We start from the raw sequence: 27,259 nt of genomic DNA on the forward strand, positions 1-27,259 counted from the left end.
CTGGTTAAGACACATGTTATTGCTTCTGCGTAAGAATCCCATCTTTTGTAACACAACACGGTGCAATAACGACTGCAGATCGGACAGTCCGTGGTTAATGTCGCCTATCGATCAACACTGTACACGTTTCTTATCCGATGTACATCGCCGAGCGATCGGACCCTTGCGTAACGAAAAATCGACACGGCAGACCTTTCTCCTAACAGCTTGGTGATGTTGGCCTCGGTGCCACAGAGGCTCTGATTTATTGAGAGGCTCAAATCAACTTGTAATAGAGTTTCTTCCCAAAAGTTTAAATTTGTCCTTTCCGGGTGATGATTGCTACAGCGCATGCGCAGAAACGAGAGACTAGTAACCTTCTTTTTCTTGTGTGCCTTGATCAATGATGACTTTGTGAGGATTCTGACCTTTGATGACTCGGATATTCTTACTCATTACTCCTTCTGCCAGTGCAGGTAAGTGCTTTTTCGACTTATAGATGTTACATGTCCCCTTTATTCAGTGTATGGCTTAACCAGTGAGTCTTTGTGTGACTCTCTGGTTCAATTTTCAAAGACGCTTTCCAATCGTACGAAAAATCTGTTTGTACTGTAACATTTATGCACATCTTGAATATCACAGGCGAAGAGTATATAATATGCCCTGTGGCAGAATGCTCACGTATCCGCTACGAAACAACGCTTTACCATATTTTGAAAATATCCCGTGATTGACTCCGGGTTGGAGTGAGTGAGTGTGGTTTTACGCCGCTTTAAGCAATATTCCAGCAATATCACGGCGGGGGACACCAGAAACGGGCTTCACGCATTGTACCCATGTCGGGAATCGAACCCGGGTCTTCGGCGTGACGATCGAACGCTCCAACCACTAGGCTACCTGACCGCCCCGACCCCGGGTTAGAATGAGCCCCCAACTTATGCTGGCCTTAGGGGAGACTCAGTGGATCGGGTGGTCAGGCTCTGTGACTTGGTTGATGACGTGACAGTATGGATCGTTGTTCTCAATATCAATCACTGGATTGTCTGGTCCAGGCTCGATTATATACAGGCCCCGTTATATAGCTGGAATATTGCTGACGCGGCGTTAAACAACAAACATACATTCAGATCCGGAAAAAGTAGTTTCACTGTACATGTGAATGATTTCAGAGAATGATTTCATCATGTATCATTCTGTTTCCTGACAATGTTTCGATGTCTATTTATCTGACATAGGAAGAGGGTGGCCAAGTGGTTAAAGCGTCGGTTCGTCACCTAGTCAAACCCTCGTTCGATTCCTGCATGGGCACCATTCCCAAAATGGTCACAATGCGTAAGACCCATTTCTGGCATCCAACGCTGTGATATTGCGAAAACGGCGCAAAACCAAACTTATTCGCCAATAAGGGTTTCTTCAATGTCACGTTTTGTCAACCATCACGAGTACGTTACATGTCCGTCACAACAATGAGATACGTGATGCAGTGTTTAAAAGCATCATGTCTCGCTGACATGGAAGAATCCAGATATCGATCCCTACCTACGAAGACTCTCTTGAATTTACAACCATTACGCAAATGTCATGATGTTAATTACCATGTTTGCTTTGCTCGTCGTCGTTCGCTAATCATGTATGATAAACAATATGTTACATTAGAGAGTCGTCAGTGACGTCGGGGGAACGTTTCTGCTGACTGTGCTGTTGCTGCTGACGTAAGACGTATTGTAGTTGTCATATGTGAATCTTTGTACATATTGATGATTTAATAAATGTTTTCATTAGGGAAGGTATGCAGTATGCGTGAGCGCAATGTTGCAATGTGAACAATAGTATATTGATCCCGAGGGTAATCTGGCATATGGTGTATCCTCGGTTTTAATACCATAAAAAAAATCTATAAGAAACTCGTATATGCTTATCGGTTATCTTAAATCGAAGGGCACTGGTGACCCACCGCGATGTGCTATGCTGAGTTGCGCCCCTTGAGTGTGCCAGAATCTTCTATTGTAGGTTCGAATCCCAGATTCGACACGTTTACTATTCTAAGCTGTCAGCACCATACCCACGCTCTTGCGTTTCAACAAAATGGTATACCTGCATCGGGTTTCTTTGCAAATTGAACACCAAGAGAGCAATCTTTTTAAGGACCTAACTACTGTTTAGAGAAGAATAATTATGTAAATCACTTACTCCCTTAAGTTGAATATTTGGTTGTCGGAAACTCGGAATCGCTGCTTCATTTTTGTGTTGCTTATACCATGGTGTGTTTTGGGTGAACGTATTTTGCTCACATTACCCTCTTGAACTCTTGAATGAGTACGCATTGCTTTACATCGCTTTTAGCAACAATTCAACAATGGAATTGGGGTCACACCACACACGGGTTTCACACATTGTCCCCATTAACGCGGGGAATCGAACCCGGGCTCTCGTAATGACCAACGAACGCCTTAATCACAAGGCTACCTCACTGCCACAGGTAACGAGACCCCACCCCACCCACTTCCCTAACACAAATTAACACAAAGAACAACACGAGACCTTGGAATAGGATTACGTCCGAAATATGTCATTTATAACATGAAAAAAAAAAGTTACATTTTAGCCAACTGATTCCTGATTCAGATTTCGAGATCTGTACAACTTACTGACAGAATATATACTACTCAAAATAAGTTGAAGAACTGCCGTTTTTCACGTAGTCTAGTGGTTACATCGTTCGCACGTCACGCCGAAGTCCCGGGTTCGATTCCCGACACGGGTACAATGTGTAAAGTCCATTTCTGGTGTCCCCCGCCGTGATATTGCTGGAATATTGCTATAAGCGGCGTAAAACCATACTCACTCACTCACCCCTGGCTGGTGGGATTGCAACGCGCAGTTTTCAAATTGCGGTTGTTCTTTAATTTGTTTTGAGTACTATAAATATTGATTATGGCACCTCGTTTATACTTGTCACGCATAACCGTGAGTAGGGTTGTCGAGGATGGTTAAGGAGGGGCTTGATTAGATAAAGGCCACTGTTGAGCAGTTGCTGGAAATGCGTCTGGGACGGAATCATAGATCTTCAGACAGATGAACCTGACCATAATATTTACTCGGTCCTCCGTTGCCATTCATATCCTGATGGATGTTTTAATAGTCGGTCTGATTCAGTGTAGACGTGAGTAGTGTCAGGTAGCGTTCTCCACTACAGACGCTGTATGTAGGTATTACCCCGATGCGTGTCGCGGTTTTTTTCAACACGATGGACGGTTTCTCAGGTGTCGGTTTCCTGATGGCGTAAACACCGAAGACCTTTTGTAGTAGGCTGCAATGGACAGTCGATGTTTGATACAAACTCTATATTTTCTTTGCTCTGTTTCCTATTGCGTTTAATATGGTTGGATAAAAGTGCTATGTGACTACGACACAAAACGGTTTGTTTGTTGTTTAATTGCTGACAGCATCTGTTAAAGATCGAGTTTGGACCAGACAATCCAGTGATTAACATGAGCATCGATCTACTCAATTGGGATACGATGACATATATCAACTAAGTCCGCAATCCTCACCACCCGATCCCGTTAGTCAGGGCTTACGACAAGCATGATCGCCTTTGCGGCAAGCACTGGTTGCTAAAGACCATTATACTGGGTAACAGTGAATTTTGATGTATCAGTTGGTTGGTTGGTTGGTTTGTTGTTAAACGCCGCCGCACTCAGCAATATTCCAGCTATATGACGGCGGTCTGTAAATAATCGACTCTGGACCAGACAATCCAGTGATTAATATCATGAGCATCGATCCACGCAATTGGGATCGATGACATGCATCAACCAAGTCAGCGAGCCTGACCACCCGATCCCGTTAGTCGCCTTTTACGACAAGCATAGTCACCTTTTACGGCAAGCATGGGTTGCTGAAGACCCATTCTACCCCGGGTCTTCAGGGGTCACGATGTATCAGCTACCCGCTGGGGTTACCATGGTGAGACAGTATTCAATATTCCGAAACGCGAGAGCTGTGGTACTGTTGCGAATCCCATAACACAAGACCTTACAAAATCACCTTCTCTGCTCTGTAGCAGACGCAGGAAGACGCAATCCAGAGGCATGGCAACCTGTCTGAACACTGCTGAACACTGACGTTGAATGTTTCTACTGCAGACATTTGTATTAGGGTCTATAAAACACTGGATACTTCAGCTGCAGACATTTGTATTAGGGTCTATAAAACACTGGATACTTCAGCTGCAGACATTTCTATTAGGTTCGATTTAACCTCAGCGACTGCTAACGTTTGAAGGAACTGCGATCATACTGCTGTGTATCAACTTAGGTCGTATAAAGTCCAACTGTTCATGGATTATTACGCTGGTATAACTTGGTGTCTGTTGGCATTAGTGGCCTAGTCGTCTAAGGCGCCGCGATTCTCTGTGCAGAGTTGCGTCCCTTGGGCACGCCAGAAACCTATGATTGTGGGTTCGAATCACGGTTCGCCCGAATAATGTTTCTAGGTTTGTCAGCACCATACCCGTGCTCGTGGGTTTCATCGAAGTGGTAAACGTCTGAGACCTGCATCACGGGCTTTCCTCCCACATTCAACTGACACGCGGTGATATAACTGGAATACTGTTAAAAGCAACGTTAAACCCAACTCACTCACTCACTGTTGGCATTAAGAGCGCACATGGCCCTGTGGCCCAAGGCGTCGTACTCAGTGTGCACCGTTGCGTCCCTTAGCCACTCCGTGATATGCTGATCGTGGGTTCGAATCAAATATACGTCCCCGGTGTGACATTTGGTATACTACAAAGAGCTGGATCTGCGAAATATCCGGGTTAGAATTGATTTCAGCAACCCATGGTTGTTGTAAGAGGCACCGGAACCGGGTGGTCAGGCTTGGTGATTTAGTTGATGCATGTCATCGAGTCCCAATTGTGTAGCTCGATGATCATGATGTCAATCACTGGATATTTAGAGACCGGCATATAGCCGGCATTTTTGCTGAGTGAGGTGTCAAACAAAAACAACAAACTCTTGGTTGAGACAGAGTGTTTTTCGCTCATTGGTTCAAGACATTCCTTGACATTCAAGACAAATCTTTGTTTAGTGAAACCTGAGGGGAAATAGGTTTTACCGGTATTTTCTGGAGCAGTTTCATTTTAAAAATAAATCCAAGACCACACCACCCGTCAGAACATCAGTTGGTCTGGTCTTAAAGGAAGTATGTCAGTTCTGTTAAACTAAAACCGTCAGTTCTGTTAAACTAAAAAAGCCAAAAAAAAGATATCTCGATTATCCACCAATACATACTTCACTGGGCGCAGAAGGTGAAAACGATGAAAATTATACGAATAGGTCACTGAAAATCTGCGATTTCATCAGGTATAAGGATAAGCATGATTGTCTTGTTCGCCATCCACCAATTTGGTGAAGGTGAATTTTGGGGTTGCCAAACGCTGCACCCAGCAATACCACCATACTATAAACACGTCATTAATCTTGGTTCCAGCTAGTATTCCAGGACGTTTACAAGCCATAAGTGTCACATACATTTATGAGAGGGACTAATGTGCCTCTCGTCGTTAAGCCCTATGTCGTTTCTGTAAATATACACACATTGTGTGTATAGCTTAAACACTACGGTATGTGATTCGTTTATGCCATGCTATTTTGACAAACAAGATTTTGCCGACTGTAGGGTTAATATTTTCATCGATCATCACATTCAATATCAAACTCCTGGTTATTAAGGTAACAAGTGAGAAATATGAAAATCGTGTGTCGTAAATACTATGCACACTTTAGTTTTCTCTGGCAGCCTCTGCGGTGTGAATGTGTCGTGTTGGCATGGGTATTAGTACTTTTGTTTAATATTATGCTTTGATTACAAGTTTCTCACGGCCTTTCATTAACCTTGAGGTTCAGATTTGCTGAATCTATTCGTTTTAGTGCATGTATTTCGTTTCAGTTAATGGACATCGGGTATTTCTATGAGATAGTTTATAGTTATTTGAACAATGTTTCAACGCCCCTTCCCGTCGTTTTGCATAGACGTGTTCGTTTCTACCATGAACTTCTAAAATGACTTCTGTTCATATCGGCGTCACCCTCACTCAATCCATCATCCCATGGGGAGTCCGGGATTAAATTGGTCTTCAGTAACCTATGCTTGTACGAGGCAACTAAAATAACTCTTGCCATTGTCCTCCGATGGCGTGGGACATTGCTCACAATATCAACCACTGATTTGTCTGGTCCCCACTCGATTTGACCCGTGAAGATCCGGGTTAGGATAGGTCTTCAGCAACCCATGCTTGTCGTAAGAGGCGACTAACCGGATCGGGTGGTCAGGTTCACTGACTTGTTTGATGTGTGTCATCGTATCTCAATTGCGTTGATCGATGCGCATGATGTTAATCACTGGATTGTCTGGTCCAGACTCGATTATTTACATTTTCCGGAAATGTTGCTGAGTGCGGCGTTAAACATCAAGCACACTCGATTTTTTACAAGCCTCATATTTTTCTTTAATATGTCATCAATATAAATCACTTATTCTCTTGCCATCTAAATTAATCCTCTCAACAACAGGGAAAACTGTTACGAGTAAATTACTTTATGTGTCAATATTTAGTAACTGTTCTATTTACAACTGTATAACATGATGTTGAACCATGAAGACATGCGTTCACAATACTTGCTGCCATGATTCCATGCACGTTGTACCCGATATCGCTCGAGTCAACTAAAACGAGGTTGTCTCGATGCCTTATCTAGATCCTGCTGATTGTGTGCATGGTACCCAGACGGCGTAGGCTGATTCCGATTTGCCTTGTCCAGACTTGGCCAAAACAAAACCTTCCAATAGGTTGACGAATGCGAACTTGTATTATATGTTGTTGTTTTAACTTGAGCTAGTATTTATAATTTGCATCGTTCCTAATCGTGGATCATTGCGACACAACTTTTTGGTCAATTGCCTTCCTGAATTGCCTGGCAAAGAGTCGATGTAAACAGGCCGCCGTGATATAGATGTAATATTGCTGACTTCGGCGTAACACAATATTCACTCATTCTACCATGATATGATTCAAGAATGTTTGATTGTGTTTGGTTAAAATGAGATACCAATTGCTTACCTCTTATTTTAATTTGACATTAAAATAAGAGGTATCGATCGATTAGCAGTGAGACGACGTCAAAACGTTTCAAAACACACTAGGTTTAACTCCGAAATAACCCATGTGGGCGATGGTCGCCAGAGGGATTAAGCAATCGTCAGACGCGAGTTCGTATTCTCATAAAGAGGAAAATATTCTGTTTGTGGTATGTATATAATATAATAAGGTGCTGAACCAGAATCCTCATATAACATAAGGGAATTTGTAGCCTGAATTAAACATATTTTCACAACAATTAAAACAAAATCATTTGAATTACCATCCTCAAAGGTTCATCCATTTATTCTATCGTGTAAAACAACATGCTAACCCAAGGCGATCTGTAAACTGCAGCTCTACAAACAGTCCGTTTCCAGTGTGAGGACACCTATATCATTACCTCGGGAAAGAATTACTGTCTTTTCATGTCTGGAATATTGATTTGGCAGTGTTGTCGATGGTCATTGGAGATCACCTCAAGAAGGGCGACGCTTTATATACCGCTATACCCCGTCTGGCTTTGCCTCACGCCGGTGACACGTGTAACGATCTCCGCTAACAGATAATTGTGTTTTGAATATAATTAATGATGTCTATTTGAGAGGCTTCTCCAAGGATCACTGAAGGAAAAGACGTCATTAGCATAGAAACGGCTGTCATTTGAGGAATAAACAATGAAAGCCTGAAGATGTTGGAAGCATTGATGATAAAAACTATCATTTACAGCACGTCATATTCAAGGAAGGGCAATAATAGCGTGTGATAAAAGTGTACTTAGAAACGTGGAATCAAGAGAGAGACTCAATTAGTTGCTTGAAAGCTGGAAGGAAAGATGTACAAAGTAGCAGATCGAAAACTTCAAAGATTCCATCTTCAGAATGGCCTCTATTAGGCACCGCCTGCCTATAGCTTGTCACTACGGAACCTTTACAAACCAGCAGTTAATTGCATATGATGGTTATTACAAAACTGTTCTACGGTTAAAGCAAGAACGTGTTGCAAACCTTGACATAAAGCAAACTAATCTTTGTTTAAGCCAGGACTCACTGATCGTTGGTTCCAATCGTCAAAGAACTGCATTAAGCTGACACGATTGCTGTGATGCTCTGTGATTGGTGTACTGTAAATCTGTCGGTAGACGTGTTGCTGTTCCTTTTCTACACAACCAGCAAAACACACACCCTGCGCCCCGTAAATCTCAAGATGGTACTTGTTGTTACCCTGTCTGGCGCTCGGCATTAAGGGGCTAACACAAGGACTGGTCGGCTCGGAGTCAGTATACTGTGTCTGAGTGGGGTATTCATGTTAAACTGCGGCATGGTATCTCAGTGAGCTAGCACTATAAATCGGCATCAGTCCGGACTAGTACAAGCAGCCACACAAACACACACACGTACATGCATGTTGCTATATAAGTGCAATAATCTTGGACGCGACGTTAAACCCCATTTCACCTCACCTCACCGTAAATCTCATCTTCCCGAGGCAAGGGCGTTAATTGACTTTATAAGTCCAGTTTCCACCCTTGTTGAACTTTTTTTGAATTTCGTGGCTCGATCGTAGCGACACCAGTGACTATTACGAGTTATGCCCCTTCTATGTCCCTCCTCCAATCAGATTCTACCTCTCATATTACTTGCTATAAATGAAATGGCGGCGTCTCTTCAAGACGATCTGATCGATAATCATGAGATCTGTATTGTAATAAAACGGGTCTTACTTTGCGAAGTGCATCAAATCACTTGATCACCTTGATGAAAAGCGTGAAAATATTTGGAAAATAGCTGTCGACGCCCAGTTGACGGGCCTTGCAAATCCCGCAGTCGACCGAAGTCTGCATGTTGAAATCCATGTTGTTAACGAGCCGGATGTCTAGTTCGTTACGCGATTTTGATTAGACGATGCATAGACTCGTTAGTCCAGCCAAAACATCACTCCAGAATACCAGCCTAGTTCGGCGAGGGTGGAAACTGGACTTTATAGTCAGTTAACTCCCTTGCCTCGGGAATATTGATGTAATCTCTGATATCAAATGTGTGTTGTAATAGCTGACTTCAATAAAGATTGGATGGTTGCAATATGATGGTTACAATCGGTTTGTGGTTCCCGTTGCTCATGCTGTCAACCACTAGTTCCACGCCACCTGGAATATTGTTCATTATATCAACTGCCACAAACGCATTTACACAGCACATGTGTCATTCCATGCCACATTTTGTTCTTGCCGTTGTCTACATGATTCCACCGTAAACCGCAAAGTGCGCAAAGTTCGTGCAACATGACGGCCGATTCTAAGAAAAATCGACCATAGAACAATTTAATATCGAGCAACATTTATGTTCGGTTCACAATTGCTGCTGGATTGTGTTATACTGTGATCGTCAAGAGAACAAATAAATCTGCTTTCCTCCCAATACGTGTGATGACCTACGGGATTCAGGTGAGAAGGTTATAATCATGTCCACACACCAGCCGCAAACTTATATCATTTCCTGTGTTATGACTGAAAATTTCTCGTCAACGAAATACCCCGACCCCAAATATTAACTGAGGTCCACATACATGTACTTCACAGCCTACATTGGATTCAGGTTCCAGCTTCTACCGGAACACTGACATGCATACAGACACGGCCTTAATCTTCAGCACTGGTCTTCAAACCAGATTAAGATCATCTCAAACGGATCAACGCACACAACGAGTTTATCTCATTTTCCCTGGACCAACGGAAGTGAATGAAACAGAGGTGTTTTGTCAACTATTTTCGTGTGGGTTCCAATCGATACACGTCGACCAGTTACTTCTCCAATTCTGCCTCAATGAGCCTCCGGGGAAGCAACGGGAATTCTTTCCTTCCTGAGTAGCTAAAAAACCCAGTACCAGGAAGTGCAGTATGTTTCTTATAGCTTGCAAAAACTGGTGGCTAAACAGTTCTAACTGTGGTTAACGGATGGATATTTGGAAGTAGAAGAAAAGGGTTGCAATATATCTCCTTGACACTTTCCTTATGGTGTATGTGTACATGTATGTAACATTCACGTTCCTCAATGGGAACAGAGCCACCTGTTCTGTCATACACGTATATTTATTGTCGAAACATGGGCAATAACTGAGGGTAATATAGTCCACCTGTTTCTGTCAGTACACAATGAGACTCATTAACGTAGTCAGTGACACTATATTGTTTCTTATCTCGTCTTTCAGAAGTTGTCAAAGTTTTGAACTTTGTTGAGAAGATGCATACGAAGTATACATTTAAAAATACGTGTAATGTCCAATCAGCGAAAGTGAGGATTCAAGGGCGAGATGAAGGCGATGAGGCGGGTCCACAAAGCCTCATGGATCCCCGACTATCCCGGGCCTATCCCGGGGATCAGCACGTATGATGTTTTTTGTGATTCGTGACCTTTGATCATCATTCACAAAGTGATCTTGTCATTACGACTGTAGAGCAACGTTGTCACACCCATGTGATCATATCCCAGTTTTCCTTATGAGTTGTAGTTAACTTGATTCGTAATGGCCTCCCCCTCATCTTTCCTTTCATCTTCAATCTTTCTCTACCTCCTCTCCTATCTTTCCTTCCTCTACCATATCTCTTCCCTCTCCCACCTCTTCCCATCTTTCCTTCCTCTACCATCTCCCTCTCCCGACTTTCCCAATCTTTCCTTCTCTCTACCATATCTCTTCCCTCTCCCATCTTTCCTTCTCTCTACCATCTCCCTCTCCCGACTCTCCCATCTTTCCTTCTCTCTACTATCTCTCTTCCCCTCTCCCACCTCTTCTCATCTTTCCTTCCTCTGCCATATCTCTTCCCTCTCCCACCTCTTCCCGTCTTTCCTTCCTCTACCATATCTCTTCCCTCTCCCACCTCTTCCCATCTTTCCTTCTTCTACCATATCTCTTCCCTCTCCCACCTCTCCCATCTTTCCTTCTTCTACCATAATTCTCCCCTCTCCCACCTCTCCCATCTTTCATTCCTCTACCATATCTCTCCCCTCTCCCATCTCCCATCTTTCATTCCTCTACCATCTCCCTCTCCCGACTCTCCCATCTTTCCTTCTCTCTACCATATCTCTTCCCTCTCCAACCTCTCCCCATCTTTCATTCCTCTACCATATCTCTCCCCTCTCCCATCTTTCCTTCTCTCTACCATCTCCCTCTCCCGACTCTCCCATCTTTCCTTCTCTCTACCATCTCTCTCCCCCTCTCCCACCTCTTCTCATCTTTCATTCCTCTACCATATCTCTCCCCTCTCCCATCTTTCCTTCTCTCTACCATCTCCCCCTCCCGACTCTCCCATCTTTCCTTCTCTCTACCATCTCTCTCCCCCTCTCCCACCTCTTCTCATCTTTCATTCCTCTACCATATCTCTCCCCTCTCCCATCTTTCATTCCTCTACCATCTCCCCCTCCCGACTCTCCCATCTTTTCTTCTCTCTACCATATCTCTTCCCTCTCCAACCTCTCCCACCTCTCCCCATCTTTCCTTCCTCTACCATATCGATCTCTTCCCTCTCCCAATCTTTCCTTCCTCTACCATATCTCTTCCCTCTCCCACCTCTCCCCATCTTTCCTTCTTCTACCATATCTCTTCCCTCTCCCAGCTCCCCATCTTTCCTTCCTCTAACATCTCCCTCTCCCTCCTCTTCCCATCTTTCTCTCTACAATCTCTCCCTCTCATTTATCTCATTTATCTCTCTCTCTCTCTCTCTCTCTCTCTCTCTCTCTCTCTCTCTCTCTCTCTCTCTCTCTCTCTCTCTCTCTCTCTCTCTCTCGCCCACTCTCATCTCCCTACTCCCTAACTCATATTAAGGGATAACAGTTATTTCCTCTTCTTGCAGCTTCCATGTTAAACTTCCTGCATGGGTAAAGACTACTCTTGATGAATACAACCTCTGACATTAGCATCACATGAACTATATATCATGCTCATTGTAGATCTCCCGCTCAATTTATAACAGATCGATAGTTTGATTTCCTGGGCACATAATATGTCGGAATGGAATGGATTCATATCAAAACATTTTTATTCCACGGGCTAGTAATTTAATTAAAAAAACACGGTTTTGCACTTTATAACACTCTTTTCTCGGCTACACACATGCTACCATAATATTGGATGAAATGTTATAAATCGGGTTAAGTACGGAATATATTTTCAGTCTGTTAACATGAAAATAAATGACATTCACAGAAGAGGTAACGTGACGTTAATGCCCCAACGGCCAATACATGAATGCATTTCCCCTTTGAAAAAAAATCATCGATAAAGTATAACTATTAACTCGTTTTCCTCTCAGTTACTTAGACGGTGTTTTCTGCGTTACTGTTTCATTGGTGTAAATAGATTTCTCATACTTGCGGGGTTTTTTTAATTATAAAGCGGTAAATTATATTTATGACTTTCACCATTACAATGAACAGATGCAAAGTTCGATAAAACATGGTGGCGAGGAGATTTAGTAATATTGTAGGCGAGGTGAAGGTACGTTTATGAACACTTTGACAGCTGCTGCCTCAGACACATAATAAAAGTCGGCTGGCTTTGGACTGCATATAATGGTTTAAAAAGCACTGGCATAAGCACTGGCATAAGCACTGATGCAACTTCTGGCACGTGCAGTGATCCAAGCATTGGCACAACTTGAGCACTGACCCAAATACTGGCACAAGGGCTTATCCTAGTACTGGCACAATCGTTTTTCCAAGTACTGGCATAAGCACTGATCCAAACACTGGCACAAGCACTTACCCAAGCACTGGCTGAAGCGCTGATCCAAGCACTGATACAAGTACTGACCCAAGCACTCGCACAAGCACTGATCCGAGCACTTGCACCAAGACTGGTTCAAGCACTAGCACTGTTTCTAGCACTGGCACAGGCGCTGGTCAAAGATCTCATCAAAACCCTGATGAATGGCACTCTGCATGTTCTGCCTTTAAAGACAATTTTCCTCACCAGCCCCACCACCCCACTCAGCGCCACCCAAACCCACCCCCCAACACACACATCCACACACACCATAACACCCACCACATACCACCATCACCTTTCGGATCGATGCAGACCATGATCGTTCATTTTAAACTGTTAACTTTAAAGATGTTTCGATTGATTTTATAATCATGAATATTCTTTAGTTTTGCTCGGTTAGACAAGAATAAAACCCGAAAACATGCACATCAATTCACTGAGTGCTGTGTAGATATTTACGGAACTGGGGAAAGTTGTATTGATTTAACTATTCACATTACATTTTGATTGCAAAATCGAAGCCACAATTTATCGGGATTCATGTCGTACTCTGCTCACTTGAAAAGCTCAAGCAGCACAGAATATATGACTTTATTCCCCGAAGAGATATATACAGTTACCCGTAATCATTTTGTTGTTGAGTACGCTCTGTCACATCCTCTTAAACTCAGCGTATGACCAGTGGTGATTTGGGGTAAGAATATTGGTCCCCAGCAGCATATGGTTGTCGTCACGATCAAGAGATGACTGAATGGATCAGGCGTGAGAGCTGACTAACAGGGATTGGGTGGTAAGACTCGGTGATCATGACCTGGATGATTGTTTTCATTGTGTCCAGATGGTGTGGACCTTTGCTCACGCTTTTGGTGTATTTGATGCAGACTCGGTTATCCACTCCCTCAACTAATCATACCTGTATCAGTAACATTCAAACAAATCTGTTTCGGGGTTGGGGGCGGTCGGGTAGCCTGGTGGTTAAAGCGTTCGTCCGTCACGCCGATGACCCGTGTTCGATTCTCGACATGGGTACAATGCGTGAAGCCCATTTCTGGTGTCCCCCGCCGTCATATTGCTGGAATATTGCTAAAAGCGGCGTAAAACCATACTCTCTCACTCACTCACTCACTCACTCACCCACTCGCATATGACGAACGACCCCCGATTGCATTCGTGAGCTTATTGTGAACTGGATCTATGCAGGGGTCACGCGTGACACCGCAATTTGCTATACAGAGTTGCGTCCCTTGGGCAGGCCACAAACCTATGATTGTGGGTTCGAACCCCGGTTCGCCCCGATGTTGTTTCAAGGTTTCTCAACATCATATTCGTGCTCGTGGATTTCGCTAAAGTGGTGAACGTCTGAGACCTGCATCACTTCGGGATTTCCTCTCACATGATCATGAAGTTGACACGCCTTTGTATAACTGGAATACTGTTCAAAACGGCGTTAAACCCAACTCACCCACCCACTGATTCCATGTATACTCGAACACAACTTCCAGGTATCAATCTGGTACAAACAGAAAACGATCTCAACCTTCTACGATGTTCAACAGTTGTTGGAAACCTCTGAAACATGACCTCCTTGACCAACGGTACTGGTCACTTGGCAGTTCTAGCCAGCACCCTGTGACCTGCTCCAACCTTCTAACCCTGTTCTATTGGCAGACGTTACTTGATTAGACAAGACGTTCTTGGCGCTACACAACGTCTTCAAGTCGGCTCGTCTCCCACGGTGCCGAGAACAAAGAGCACCAGCCAAAGCCTGCCGGTGGAGCGACTGCACCGTACAAAGGCCTGGGGACGTTTCCGTGTGTTGCTGCTGAACACCGCAGTCAGCTATGCCAGAGAATACACACTGAGATGGTTCGGTAATTCCGCATCACAAACATCACACGTTCAAATGGTGATTGTGATGAGTAGTTTTGAACCATCACAGTGTAAACTCTTGGCGTTGATTATAAACTGCAACACACCCTGGCCAACGTACACTGCTCTCGCCGTACTCCTCACTCCACCGACAATCTTTGACTTCTTCTTTGGCATCCTTATTACAATATGATTCCACGTTTTTACAAAATCAGGGGATATTGTTTCCTTGTTAAATGTAAATAAAATAATGCTCATTATTAACTGACCTCAAGAACAGCTTCAGTAATTTGTAACATAATAACAAAGACAAATCTTTGACTGGTGTTCACAAACTCTAATTGATAATAGGGGCACGGGTGGCTCAGTCGTCTAAGGTGCCGCGATTCGCTGTTCAGAGTTGCGTCCCTTGGGCACGCCAGAAACCTATGATTGTAGGTTCGAATGCCGGTTCGCCCCGATTATGTTTCTAGGTTCGTCAGCACCATACCCGTGCTCGTGGGTTTCACCGAAGTGGTAAACGTCTGAGACCTGCATCACTTCGGGCTTTCCTCCAACATTAAGCTGACACGCGGTGATATAACTGGAATACTGTTAAAAGCGGCGTTAAACCCCACTCACTCACTCACTCAATAATTGATAATATGTTCCTGAGTCCATAACTAAACAAGGGTCCCATACCCCCTGGTCATAAGAGATTCTGTAAATTCACCATCACAGTGTGCACAGATCTCAGTGAGTGAGTATGGTTTTACGCCGCTTTTAGCAATATTCCAGCAATATCACGCGGGGGACATCAGAAATGGGCTTCACACATATACCCATGTCGGGAATCTAACCCGGGTCTTCGGCGTGACGAGCGAACCTTTTAACCACTAGGCTACCCGACCGCCCCGCACAGATCTCAAATGAGGATCGAAGAGCGCTATACTTCGAAAATACCATGATATATTTCTCATGTTCCTCATATGAAGACGTCAACAGGAACTGTGTTCATGTGGTCCACTCCTTACAGAAGCAAATCCTACTGAGCGTATATTTAATGTATTTTTTGTCCATTGCTAATGTTGAACTGGCGTGAATCTTACAGTGTATATTTATGAGACTTAGGAAGAACATATCATTATATCATTGTGCATACACGACTGATGTGGCTGATGTGGCTGTACCATGGGCAGAATAAACTACGATGATCACATAGTGGCAAGGGCCACGGGTTTCCCATTCCAGTAGACGCAGTCACTGCAATGCGCAAGCTCCTAACAGCGATAGTCTGTTCGCGGAGCTCTCTATACCATCGCTGCCACCAGTCAAAACTCCCCACAGTGATAGGTGGCCCCAACCATGCTTGGAGTTGAAATCGCAACCGTTATGTCACAAAACAAGTGACGATAGTCGTCACGCCGAATACACTTACCGCTGCTAAATTACTTTCTTTGTTTGTCAATTTGAATTTCTATCTCATTAAAACTATCATGTTATTGATATAGTAAGAATGTAAGGGAGAAGTTGGTTCATTTTCCGTTAGTCTGCAATCTCGAACCAATCTGATTATACAAACAACAAAGTAAATTCATCTGGAAAACAGGGTCAGCCGTAAACCTTTTCAAAATTCACTATGATGGCATTCCCAAAGACATAAACAAAAGTATGAACGAAACTACATTTGGGGTTGGAGGCCAAATTTCATGATTCTTGTAATGGCCGCGCCCACACTGGTGGCAGCGTTGTTACCGAGAGTGTAACGAAGGTGTCACGCGCTGGGAAGGAGCTTGTGCAATGCGTGCAGAATTATCTCCCTTATGCGTGTCCAGATCCTTTTTACTTGGGTTTGAATCCTCAATACATACCAGTGTTCGTGTTTTTCACAGACGTGATAAATGACAATGAGCTGCGTTCCTGTGTCCTCCAATATTAGTCTGACAAACATTGGTAGAAATGAATTAATGATCAAAGGTGTGCTAAACCCAAATCACAAAAATACATCCCATCCGCCTCTCAATGTCTGTCCCCTCTGATTTCCATGCTTTCAATTTCGTTCCAACCAAGTGGGCACTAAATATTTATAATAACTGTGAACGAAACTTTTGAGATGAGTCTGGAAAAGTTAAACCAGACATTGTCGCGTGGGATCTCAGTAATACACTCAATTCCATCAGAGTTTCGTTTTCATAAAATGAAACGTCACACGAAGGCTTAATAATCACATTTGGTGGGGACTCGATATCTTATCTCCATGTCTTCATGTAGACCTTCTTTATCGATCTAAACCAAGAATCGGCAAGAGCGAATCCAATTCCTCCAGATCGTCCCCCACAAAGTCCAAGAGGTCATATGCTGGCGTCCGTTATTACGGATCGAAATCCAGGGGATATAGAACCAAATCATATTACGTAAATGTCTCCAGAAGATTATCTAAGCGCGTTTGTCTGAGAATATTGGTTACTGGTTTATACGCAATTTCCATAGAATATTCACAGGTGGGTTTCTGTGTGTTCTGTTTAACTGCCTTTGGGCTTTAAAGATGATAAAAGCTTGATATATGGGTTGCGTAAATACGGACGCCTGATGGTGCCACTTTGGTAGCATTTATTCTTTTAATCGAAATTTCTCGTTATTTCAATTATTTTCTCGAAATTCCGAGTCATTTCTCGTTATATTACTTTGATTATTTTCTCGTTATTTCAATTAGTTTCTCGAAATAGCGAGTATTTTTAGCTACTTCGAAAATATTTCTTTTCTGAAAAACTTGAAATTTCGATTTTTGTTCTCGTTTTTAAAATAAACTTGAAGTGACAAAAAAATATTCGAAGTAAAAAAAGTGGTAAATTGGAGAAAATAATTGAAATAACGTGAACAAATATGAACTTTCGATTTTGTTAAATAACTTTGAAATAACGAGTAAATAATTGAAATTACGAAAATATGATGGAAATCGAATTTCTAGGAAATAAACAAATAACTGAAATAACGAAAAATTTCTATATATATGTTTGTGCTACCATTAGGCTTTCGTACGTTAAGGGTAAAACACTGCTCTTTCGATTTGGTTGAGATTGTAGAATGTAAGGGTAGCAGGCACCGGGTCAGTGAAACCGAGGGCGGAGGTTTTAATGCCCTGTGTTTACTATCGGAAGCCCAAGGGTTTACTTGCCGGGTCTCTGCAACCCGAACCCAAATGTGTTACTAGCCTAGTCATTGCAACCTGAGGGTTGTACAATCCCAGCCAATACCGAGGAGTGTTTTACCGACATATAAAGAGTCATTGCGCATTAATTTTATATGTTTTAATCAAATACAAACCTACCATACCGAGGTCGACTGTATAGCGAGGACATTTTCAGCACGCGATCGAGCTCGGTATATTCAAACTGCACAGTCAAGCCATTATGATGACGTCTTGTAATTGTTGTTGCAGTTGAATGTAAGGCAGGAATTCACTGGCTCCTTTGGAGCGCGTTGACTCCACTTCCTGACTCAACAGGATCTCAATATATCTCCGTCACTAAGCACGTTCTGTTGGGTTGGTTGGTTGGTTGGTTGGTTGTTTAACGCCGCACTCAGCAATATTCCAGCTATATGTAATACGCCACTATTTCCACGTTGTTGCGTCACTCAAGTGCTGCCTTCCAAAAGGAGACCGAGTTGTTGTGCCAAGTGAATATTAATAGCATATTACTATTATCCGGTATGATTATGTCTTTGCTACTAGTCTTGATAAGTGGAACACTGATATAGTCCTTTAGCTTTTCATCTATTTACTGCTCTAAAGAAGTGTTTGTTTGTTTGTTTCTTTGTTGTTAAACGCCGCACTCAGCAACATTACAGTTATATGACGGCGGTGTGTGAATAATCGAATCTGGACCAGACAATCCAGTGGTTGACATCATGAGCATCGACCCACGAAATTGGGATATGATGACATGCATCAACCAAGTCAGTGAGTCTGATCACCCGATCCCGTTAGTTGCCTCTTACGACAAGCATAGTCGCTTGCTACGTCAAGCATGGGTTGATGAAGACCTATTCAACCCCGGATCTTCACGGGTCACACATATTCAGAGTGGTACTTAGACATAGATGACCTTTAACTCCTCGAAGATATGTATTCCTGTTGTTATATAACGGACAAGTAAACAAACAATCCTACTTGTTCTTTTTATGCAAGCTACAAGCGAACACTGCACTTCTGAGATCAAACGATCTTAGTCTAACACAACAAAAAAACATGTACGCGGGGAATATATCAGATATAATCCTCTGTTCTCGTCCAGTGACCTTTTCCAAGCATCCTGTTCCACGTCTCCTGAAAATGTAGGTATTGGTTAATATGCAGATTCCTAGAAGGTGATATTCATGAAAGTTAGGGTTGTTGATATGGGGGTTAAAGCGACCTGATGTTACGCCACTATTTCCACGTTGTTGCGTCACTCAAGTGCTGCCTTCCTAGAGGAGACCGAGTTGTTCTGCCAAGTGAATATTAATAGCATATTGCTATAATCCGGTATGATTATGCCTTTGCTACTAGTCTTGATAAGTGGGGGGCGGTCGGGTAGCCTAGTGTTTAAAGCGTTCGCTCGTCACGCCGAAGACCCGGGTTCGATTCCCGACATGGGTACAATGTGTGAAGCCCATTTCTTGTGTCCCCCGCCGTGATATTGCTGGAATATTGCTAAAAGCGGCGTAAAACCATACTCACTCACTCACTCTTGATAAGTGGAACACTGATATAGTCCTTTAGCTTTTCGTCTATTTACTGCTCTAAAGAAGTGTTTGTTTGTTTGTTTGTTTGTTGTTTAACGCCGCACTCAGCAATATTCCGGCTTTATGACGGCGGTCCGTAAATATTCGAGTCTGAACCAGACAATCCAGTGACTGACATTATGAGCATCGATGACATGCATCAACCAAGTCAGCGAGCCTGACCACCCGATCCCGTTAGTCGCCTCTTACGACAAGCATAGTCGCCTTTTTCGGCAAGCATGGGTACCTGATGATATATTCTACCCCGGATCTTCACGGGCCACTAAAGAAGTGAATACGAGTAAATGAGCAAACAACCCGACTGTATATACGTCGTTCCTAACAAAGACACGGATCACAGATAGTAATGAATTATGGCAAGTTCATGCCTTGAATTCTGAATCCACAGGACTGCTTCTGATTCAGTTTTGTGTACTGATACATTGCAATGTAGTTTGTAAGAAATCGTTAGAACAAAGCCGACGGTTAGCTTTATTTTGTTGTTGTTGAAATGTTCTTCGGAACTACGAACAATATTTTTTTGAATATGTTTTAACTGGACAGAAACCAGAAATTTTTTCAGCTTTAAAGTCCACAAATAGTTATATAACGTATCCCGAGTTTTCCTTTTTCCAATGCTGCGATCATTGTATTTATTTGTGCATTGCATACACGCTTGTAGAACATGATACTCGTGAAGATCCGGCTAAGAATTGATCATCAGAAACCCATGCTTGTCATAAGAGGCGACTAACGGGATCGTGTCCTCAGGCTCGCTGACTTGGTTGATGCATGTCATCGTATCCCAATTGTGTAGATCGATGTCAATCACTGGATTGTCTGGTCGAGACTAGCTTATTTACAGACCGCCGTCATATAGCTGAAATAGTCCTGAGAGCGGCGTTAAACAACAAACAAACAAATGTATCCCATGACTCCTTTACTGTCGATTTCGCCCGTTATCAGGGTTGTGTTGTTTGGTCGGGTGCGTTTTGTGCACTTTGAGTGTTGTAAGGGCAATTATAGATCATTTGTTTTTGTGTTGCTGTCATAAATTGTCTGACGTTTTGTCGCGGTTTTGGGCAGGGATTCTATGCGGTATGGGCAGGGATGGTATGGCCAGGGATTCTATGCGGTGTGGGCAGGGATGGTATGGCCAGGGATTCTATGCGGTGTGGGCAGGGATGGTATGGCCAGGGATTCTATGCGGTGTGGGCAGGGATTCTATGCGGTGTGGGCAGGGATTCTATGCGGTGTGGGCAGGGATGGTATGGCAAGGGATTCTATGCGGTGTGGGCAGGGATTCTATGCGGTGTGGGCTGGGATTCTATGCGGTATGGGCAGGGATTCTATGCAGTGTGGGCAGGGATTTTATGCGGTGTGGGCAGGGATCCTATGCGGTGTGGGCAGGGATTCTATGCGGTGTGGGCAGGGATTCTATGCGGTGTGGGCAGGGATTCTATGCGGTGTGGGCAGGGATTCTATGCGGTGTGGGCAGGGATGGTATGGCCAGGGATTCTATGCGGTGTGGGCAGGGATTCTATGCGGTGTGGGCAGGGATGGTATGGCCAGGGATTCTATGCGGTGTGGGCAGGGATGGTATGGGCAGGGATTCTATGTGGTGTGGGCAGGGATTCTATGCGGTGTGGGCAGGGATGGTATGGCCAGGGATTCTATGCGGTGTGGACAGGGATGGTATGGCCAGGGATTCTATGCGGTGTGGGCAGGGATTCTATGCGGTGTGGGCAGGGATTCTATGCGGTGTGGGCAGGGATGGTATGGCCAGGGATTCTATGCGGTGTGGGCTGGGATGGTATGGGCAGGGATTCTGTGCGGTATTGGCAGGGATTCTATGCGGTAAGTGCAGGGATTTTGTGCGGTAGGGGCAGGGACGGTATGAGCAGGGATTCTGTGCGTTATGGGCAAGGATGCTATGGGCAGGGATTCTGTGCGGTATGGGCAGGGATGGTATGGGCAGGGATTCTGTGCGGTATGGGCAGGGATGGTATGTGGTATGGGCAGTGATTCTGTGCGTTATGGGCAGGGATGGTGTGGGCAGGGATTCTGTGCGTTATGGGCAAGGATGGTATGGGCAGGGATTCTAAACGGTATGGGCAGGTATGGTATGGGCAGGGATGGTATGGGCAGGGATTCTATGTGGTGTGGGCAGGTATGGCATGGGCAGGGATTCTGTGCGGTGTGGGCAGGTATGGTATGGGCAGGGATTCTATACGGTGTGGGCAGGGATGGTATGGGCAGGGATTCTATGTGGTATGGGCAGGGATGGTATGGGCAGGGATTCTATGTGGTGTGGGCAGAGATGGCATGGGCAGGGATTCTATACGGTGTGGGCAAGGATTCTATGCGGTATGGGCAGGTATGGTATGGGCAGGGATTCTTGGGACAGAGATTGCATGAGGTGTGGGCTAGGATTTTATGCTGTGTGGGCCGGGATTCGACGTTCCACCGTTTTCGTCTATGGCGTCAAACCATACTGCAATCGCTGGTTAAAGCCAGGCATCAGCTCCATGATGTACAGGCGCCGTGATATAGCATTTGCGTTGATGGGGGCAATGGGGTAGCTTAGTGCTTAAAGCGTTCGCTCGTCACGGCGAATGCCCGGGTTCGATTCCTCACATAGGCACATGTATGAAGCCCATTTCATGTGTCCCCGTCGTGATATTGCTGAAATATTGCTAACAAGGCGTAAAACGATACTCACTCACTAGTACGTTGACGAATATTGCTTAAAACTGTACACACAAACACTCGCCTACAACACGACCCCAAGACACCACTGTTGAATGTGGTGCCTGTAACCTCTGTTACTGGGTATTGCACATGTGGTTGTAAAGCATGTGTGTCATGCTGCCATGTCAGAAGAACGTACATCAAGCATTAAGTTACTTTCTTTTGAAGTGCATCGTATTGATTGTTTCTTCCGTGACGAGACTGGATAATTTCCCAAGACAATACAGTGTACTTTCAGGAGACCGACTCCTAGTGGACCCATTATCTGGTTTAAACTTCGCGGAGAGCATGTGTCTACATTATAGCGAACAACTTCAAAACATTGATTTTCCATCTATTTGACTGACATAGGCATGCTCTTTGATGGTAACCTATTTTCGTGCCATTCAGATGGTATACAACATGTACTTACATGTCGCTACACCTGGGACTCCGGGACATACAAGTCATCAGTTTTCCTGCTGGTTGAAGAGCCGATTAATAAGCATTGGTTTGGTTACAATCGCTCTGCCAGATCGTGTGTCATCATGACCCGATTTGTAGAATGTTGCACGATTTGTTAACCTCCTGTTGCCATGGCACTTTGGTGCAGGCCGCCATAACATAGCTTACATATTGATGACTGCAGCGTAAAACAATATTCACTCACACAATCATTGTTTCCAGCCGCGATCCAAGCCCTGATCCAAATCCTGATTTCACCTGTTTTCTCCATCGATATCTCAGCCCTGATCCCGTTCCTTTTCTCAGCCCTGATCCCGTTCCTTTCCTCAGCCCTGATCCCGTTCCTTTCCTCAGCCCTGATCTCAACCCTAATCTCAGCCCTGATCCCGTTACTTTCTTCAGCCCTGATCTCAACCCTAATCTCAGCCCTGATCCCGTTCCTTTCCTCAGCCCTGATCCCGTTCCTTTCCTCAGCCCTGATCCCGTTCCTTTCCTCAGCCCTGATCTCAACCCTAATCTCAGCCCTGATCCCGTTCCTTTCCTCAACCCTGATCTCAACCCTTATCTCAGCCCTGATCCCGTTCCTTTCCTCAGCCCTGATCCCGTTCCTTTCCTCAGCCCTGATCCCGTTCCTTTCCTCAGCCCTGATCCCGTTCCTTTCCTCAGCCCTGATCCCGTTCCTTTCCTCAGCCCTGATCCCGTTACTTTCTTCAGCCCTGATCTCAACCCTGATCTCAGCCCTGATCCCGTTACTTTCTTCAGCCCTGATCTCAACCCTAATCTCAGCCCTGATCCCGTTACTTTCTTCAGCCCTGATCTCAACCCTAATCTCAGCCCTGATCCCGTTCCTTTCCTCAGCCCTGATCCCGTTCCTTTCCTCAGCCCTGATCTCAACCCTAATCTCAGCCCTGATCCCGTTCCTTTCCTCAGCCCTGATCCCGTTCCTTTCCTCAGCCCTGATCCCGTTCCTTTCCTCAGCCCTGATCTCAACCCTGATCTCAGCCCTGATCTGAGCCCCGATCCCGTTACTTTCCTCAGCCCTGATCTCAACCCTGATCTCAGCCCTGATCCCGTTCCTTTCCTCAGCCCTGATCCCGTTCCTTTCCTCAGCCCTGATCCAGTTCCTTTTCTCAGTCCTGATCCCGTTCCTTTCCTCAGCCCTGATCTCAACCCTAATCTCAGCCCTGATCCCGTTACTTTCTTCAGCCCTGATCTCAACCCTAATCTCAGCCCCGATCCCGTTACTTTCCTCAGCCCTGATCTCAACCCTAATCTCAGCCCTGATGCCGTTCTTTTCCTCAGCCCTGATCTCAACCCTAATCTCAGCCCCGATTCTAGCAGTGATCATGATCCAAACCCGGATTCCAATCCTGATCTCTCCCCCGATCTACGCCTTTAGCCAACCATTGATTCAAACCCTGATCTCAACACTGACCCCAGCACTGACGCCAACTCCGATTCCAACCCTAACCCAAGCACGTTATCACTGGTGTCATGATCTCACCCTATAGTTAAGCCCTGATCTCATCCCACTGCTCAACCCTGATCCCCAACTCAATCAGCTCCAGACATATCACCAGGAGACCCTGCTGGTAGTATGCATTTATATCAGTTCAGCTGGAAGAGACATTTATCTCAGAGATTGACAATATGATGATTAAGCTTTATGTTCGTTTTTTATACAACTAAAAAATAGTTAAGGATCCCCCGAGGCTTTCATATTTTGAAAGTCCATTTGTCATTCCATATAGTCATGCATTTAAGTTATTAAGTTCTGATTAAAATTATTGATCAAGATTTTTTAAAGACTATATAAAAAATTGATGTAATAAAATAACGGGAAAAATAATTAGGGAACACATTTAAATCAATTGTTGTTCAGTGTTGATTATGGTTATGTTTTGTGTGAACAATACATGTATGTGGAAAATCTCACTCTTTATTTATTCGATCACTTTCACAAACACTCAAAGGTGTACGATGTGGCATCTAAACGTTTTGAACTTAGCATACCTAGAACTGAAACACATTCCCCTTGAGGAAGTTCCATCTCTCCTCAGTCATCCCTGTTTTGTAGACGGTCAACTCCTGGTCTGTCAACCAGCCCTTCACAGCAGCAAGGCGACTATGCTTGGCGTAAGAGGCGACTAACGGGATCGGGTGGTCAGGCTCGCTGACTTGGTTGATGCATGTCATCGATCCCAATTGCGTGGATTGATGCTCATAATATTAATCACTGGATTATCTGGTCCAGACTCGATTATTTACAGACCGCCGTCATATAGCTGGAATATTGCTGAGTGCGGCGTTAAATAACAAACCAACTAACCAATCAAAATCACAGCAGCAACCAATTCACGGTCTTCGTAATAACTGGGTTCTTTGTTGTAACATTTGAAAGCAGGCTGAAGTTACTAGGTTGTATTAGGTGGATGAGGTTGAAGCTCCTATCAAACTTCCCATAGTGCAGCCATGACACTTCCCTTTCATAGACTCGCGCGAAACGCTGCCCTACTATATATCTAACTGATAGTGGTAAATAATTGATGCGTGTTATGGCTACGATGTTCCAAAAGAAGGTGGTCATTGCTTTCATCGTCTTGGTTTTGTACCCAGAGTGTTTCCACTCCATGGATTCTTTTGCTCTCGGGGTGATGGATCCCAGTCCCATCGCCTGCCATCAGCTTAAAATAGATATCTGGGTTGCGGTTACGTGTCGGTCTCATGGCATTGGGTATGTTGTATTAACTTTGAGATATTTCGAATTGCAAGATCAAAATTTCTGTGTTCGTCTCGTGACTCATTTGTTGAATGTGACAGAAAAACATGTATCCAAAGAGACAAAAGAAACTTGTGCAGCAGTGCGATCTTAATCTAAATTATCTTCACCGCAGAAATGATAGCACTGTTCACGCTCATGATAACAATTAAATCGGTTGCACTTATGGCCTTGACCGTTGCACCGATACCCAGTCTGTCTGCACCGTTCTTATAACTAGACTGATGCCCAGTCTGTCGCATTTGTTTTACGCTTGATTGATGCCCAGTCTGTCGCCCTGTTCCAGCCACTAGACTGATACCCAGTCTGTCGCACTGTTCTAACCACTAGACTGATGCCCAGTCTGTCGCATTTGTTTTACGCTTGATTGATGCCCCGTCTGTCGCACTGTTTCAGCCACTAGACTGATGCCTAGTCTGTCGCATTTGTTTTACGCTTGAATGATGCCCAGTCTGTCGCACTGTTCCAGCCACTAGACTGATACCAAGTCTGTAGCACTGTTATAATCACTTGAGTGAAAACCAGTCTGTCTCACTGGTTTACGCCGTGGACTGAACGTGAATAAAACTATTGCAAGGACCAGGAAGTGATCATGAGTCTCGCGGGAAATTGACAAATCGTTAGACTGAATTGAATCCCGGACGGTTGATTTCATTCGAGTATTGATATTTCTGAAAGAATTTCCATTAACGATTTTTGAAAACCTGTAGTTTTTTAAATGCAGTTTATAGTCTGAACTCCTTGGCCATTATTACCCAAAGTAACGCTAATATCTATCAATGGAAATCCTAAATGTTATATGTCGATAGAAACACATGCAAATAAGAATTTAATTCACATATCTTTCAACAAAAGTGGTATGTTTACTGGGTTTTGTGTCTAAGTATGGCATTATGATCAATCCTGAGAAACATGGTAGTGTCAATCCATGACAATGTATGCAAATCTTTATGTTTGATGCTGACCATGACACGAGCACTAAACGAAATAGAAGAACTTAATCCTTGGTTTTAGCGGGGCGTTGAATGAATATGAAATATGTGGCTGGAATTAACGTTTCCTTTAGAAAAGTAGCTTCTTTCCTCTTAATTCACATTTTTATGTATGCATGATTATATCATATTCCGGTTTGCATCATGTTACATAAATCTAATACTTAATAGTGCATTTGTATTTCATTGGATTGGTTTTGCATCTGGAATAAACATGGGCGATTTGCTTAGTTATGACGTTTGAAAGACGTTATGACAATGAGATGCATGTTTGACCAAAGTCCACTTTGGATTTTGTTAAATTCCCCAAGTGTGGCTGTAACCTAGAAGTTACAATGTTGGCACGTCATGCTGAAGACCCGTGATTGATGTCCTCTGTGTCAGAATACATTTGAAGCCCCAATTGTGGTTGTAACCTAGTAGTTACAATGTAAGCACGTCATGCTGAAGACCCGTGATTGATGTTCCCTGTGTCCCCTGTATCCCATTTGTCCTCTGTGTCCTCTGCTTTGAAATCACTGGGATGTTGTTAAGCAGGGTCCCTCGGTCCCCTGTCTCCCCTATATCCAATGTGTCCCCTGTGTCAGAATACATTAGAAGCCCCAAGTGTGGCTGTAATCTGGTAGTTACAATGTTGGCACGTCATGCTGAAGACCCGTGTTTGATGTACTCTGTGTCAGAATACATTAGAAGCCCCAAGTGTGGCTGTAACCTGGTAGTTACAATGTTGGCACGTCATGCTGAAGACCCGTGTTTGATGTCCCCTGTGTCAGAATACATTAGAAGCCCCAAGTGTGG

At 44.1% G+C, this 27,259-nt stretch overlaps 1 protein-coding gene across 1 annotated transcript in view; it reads left to right on the forward strand.

Moving 5' to 3' along the window:
* The first annotated feature begins 264 nt into the window (after nucleotides 1-264).
* Nucleotides 265-27,259, forward strand: part of LOC124140041 (synaptotagmin-7-like) — a 444,395-nt gene continuing 417,400 nt past the window's right edge. Inside the window, exon 1 of the mRNA XM_046507387.2 lies at nucleotides 265-455. The gene's annotated coding sequence lies outside the window, so the exon portion shown is untranslated. The remainder of the gene's footprint in view (nucleotides 456-27,259) is intronic.

The sequence above is a fragment of the Haliotis rufescens genome, unplaced genomic scaffold (genome assembly GCF_023055435.1).
Source record: "Haliotis rufescens isolate VD_foot unplaced genomic scaffold, xgHalRufe1.0.p SCAF_5, whole genome shotgun sequence".
Taxonomy (NCBI): Eukaryota; Metazoa; Mollusca; class Gastropoda; order Lepetellida; family Haliotidae; genus Haliotis; species Haliotis rufescens.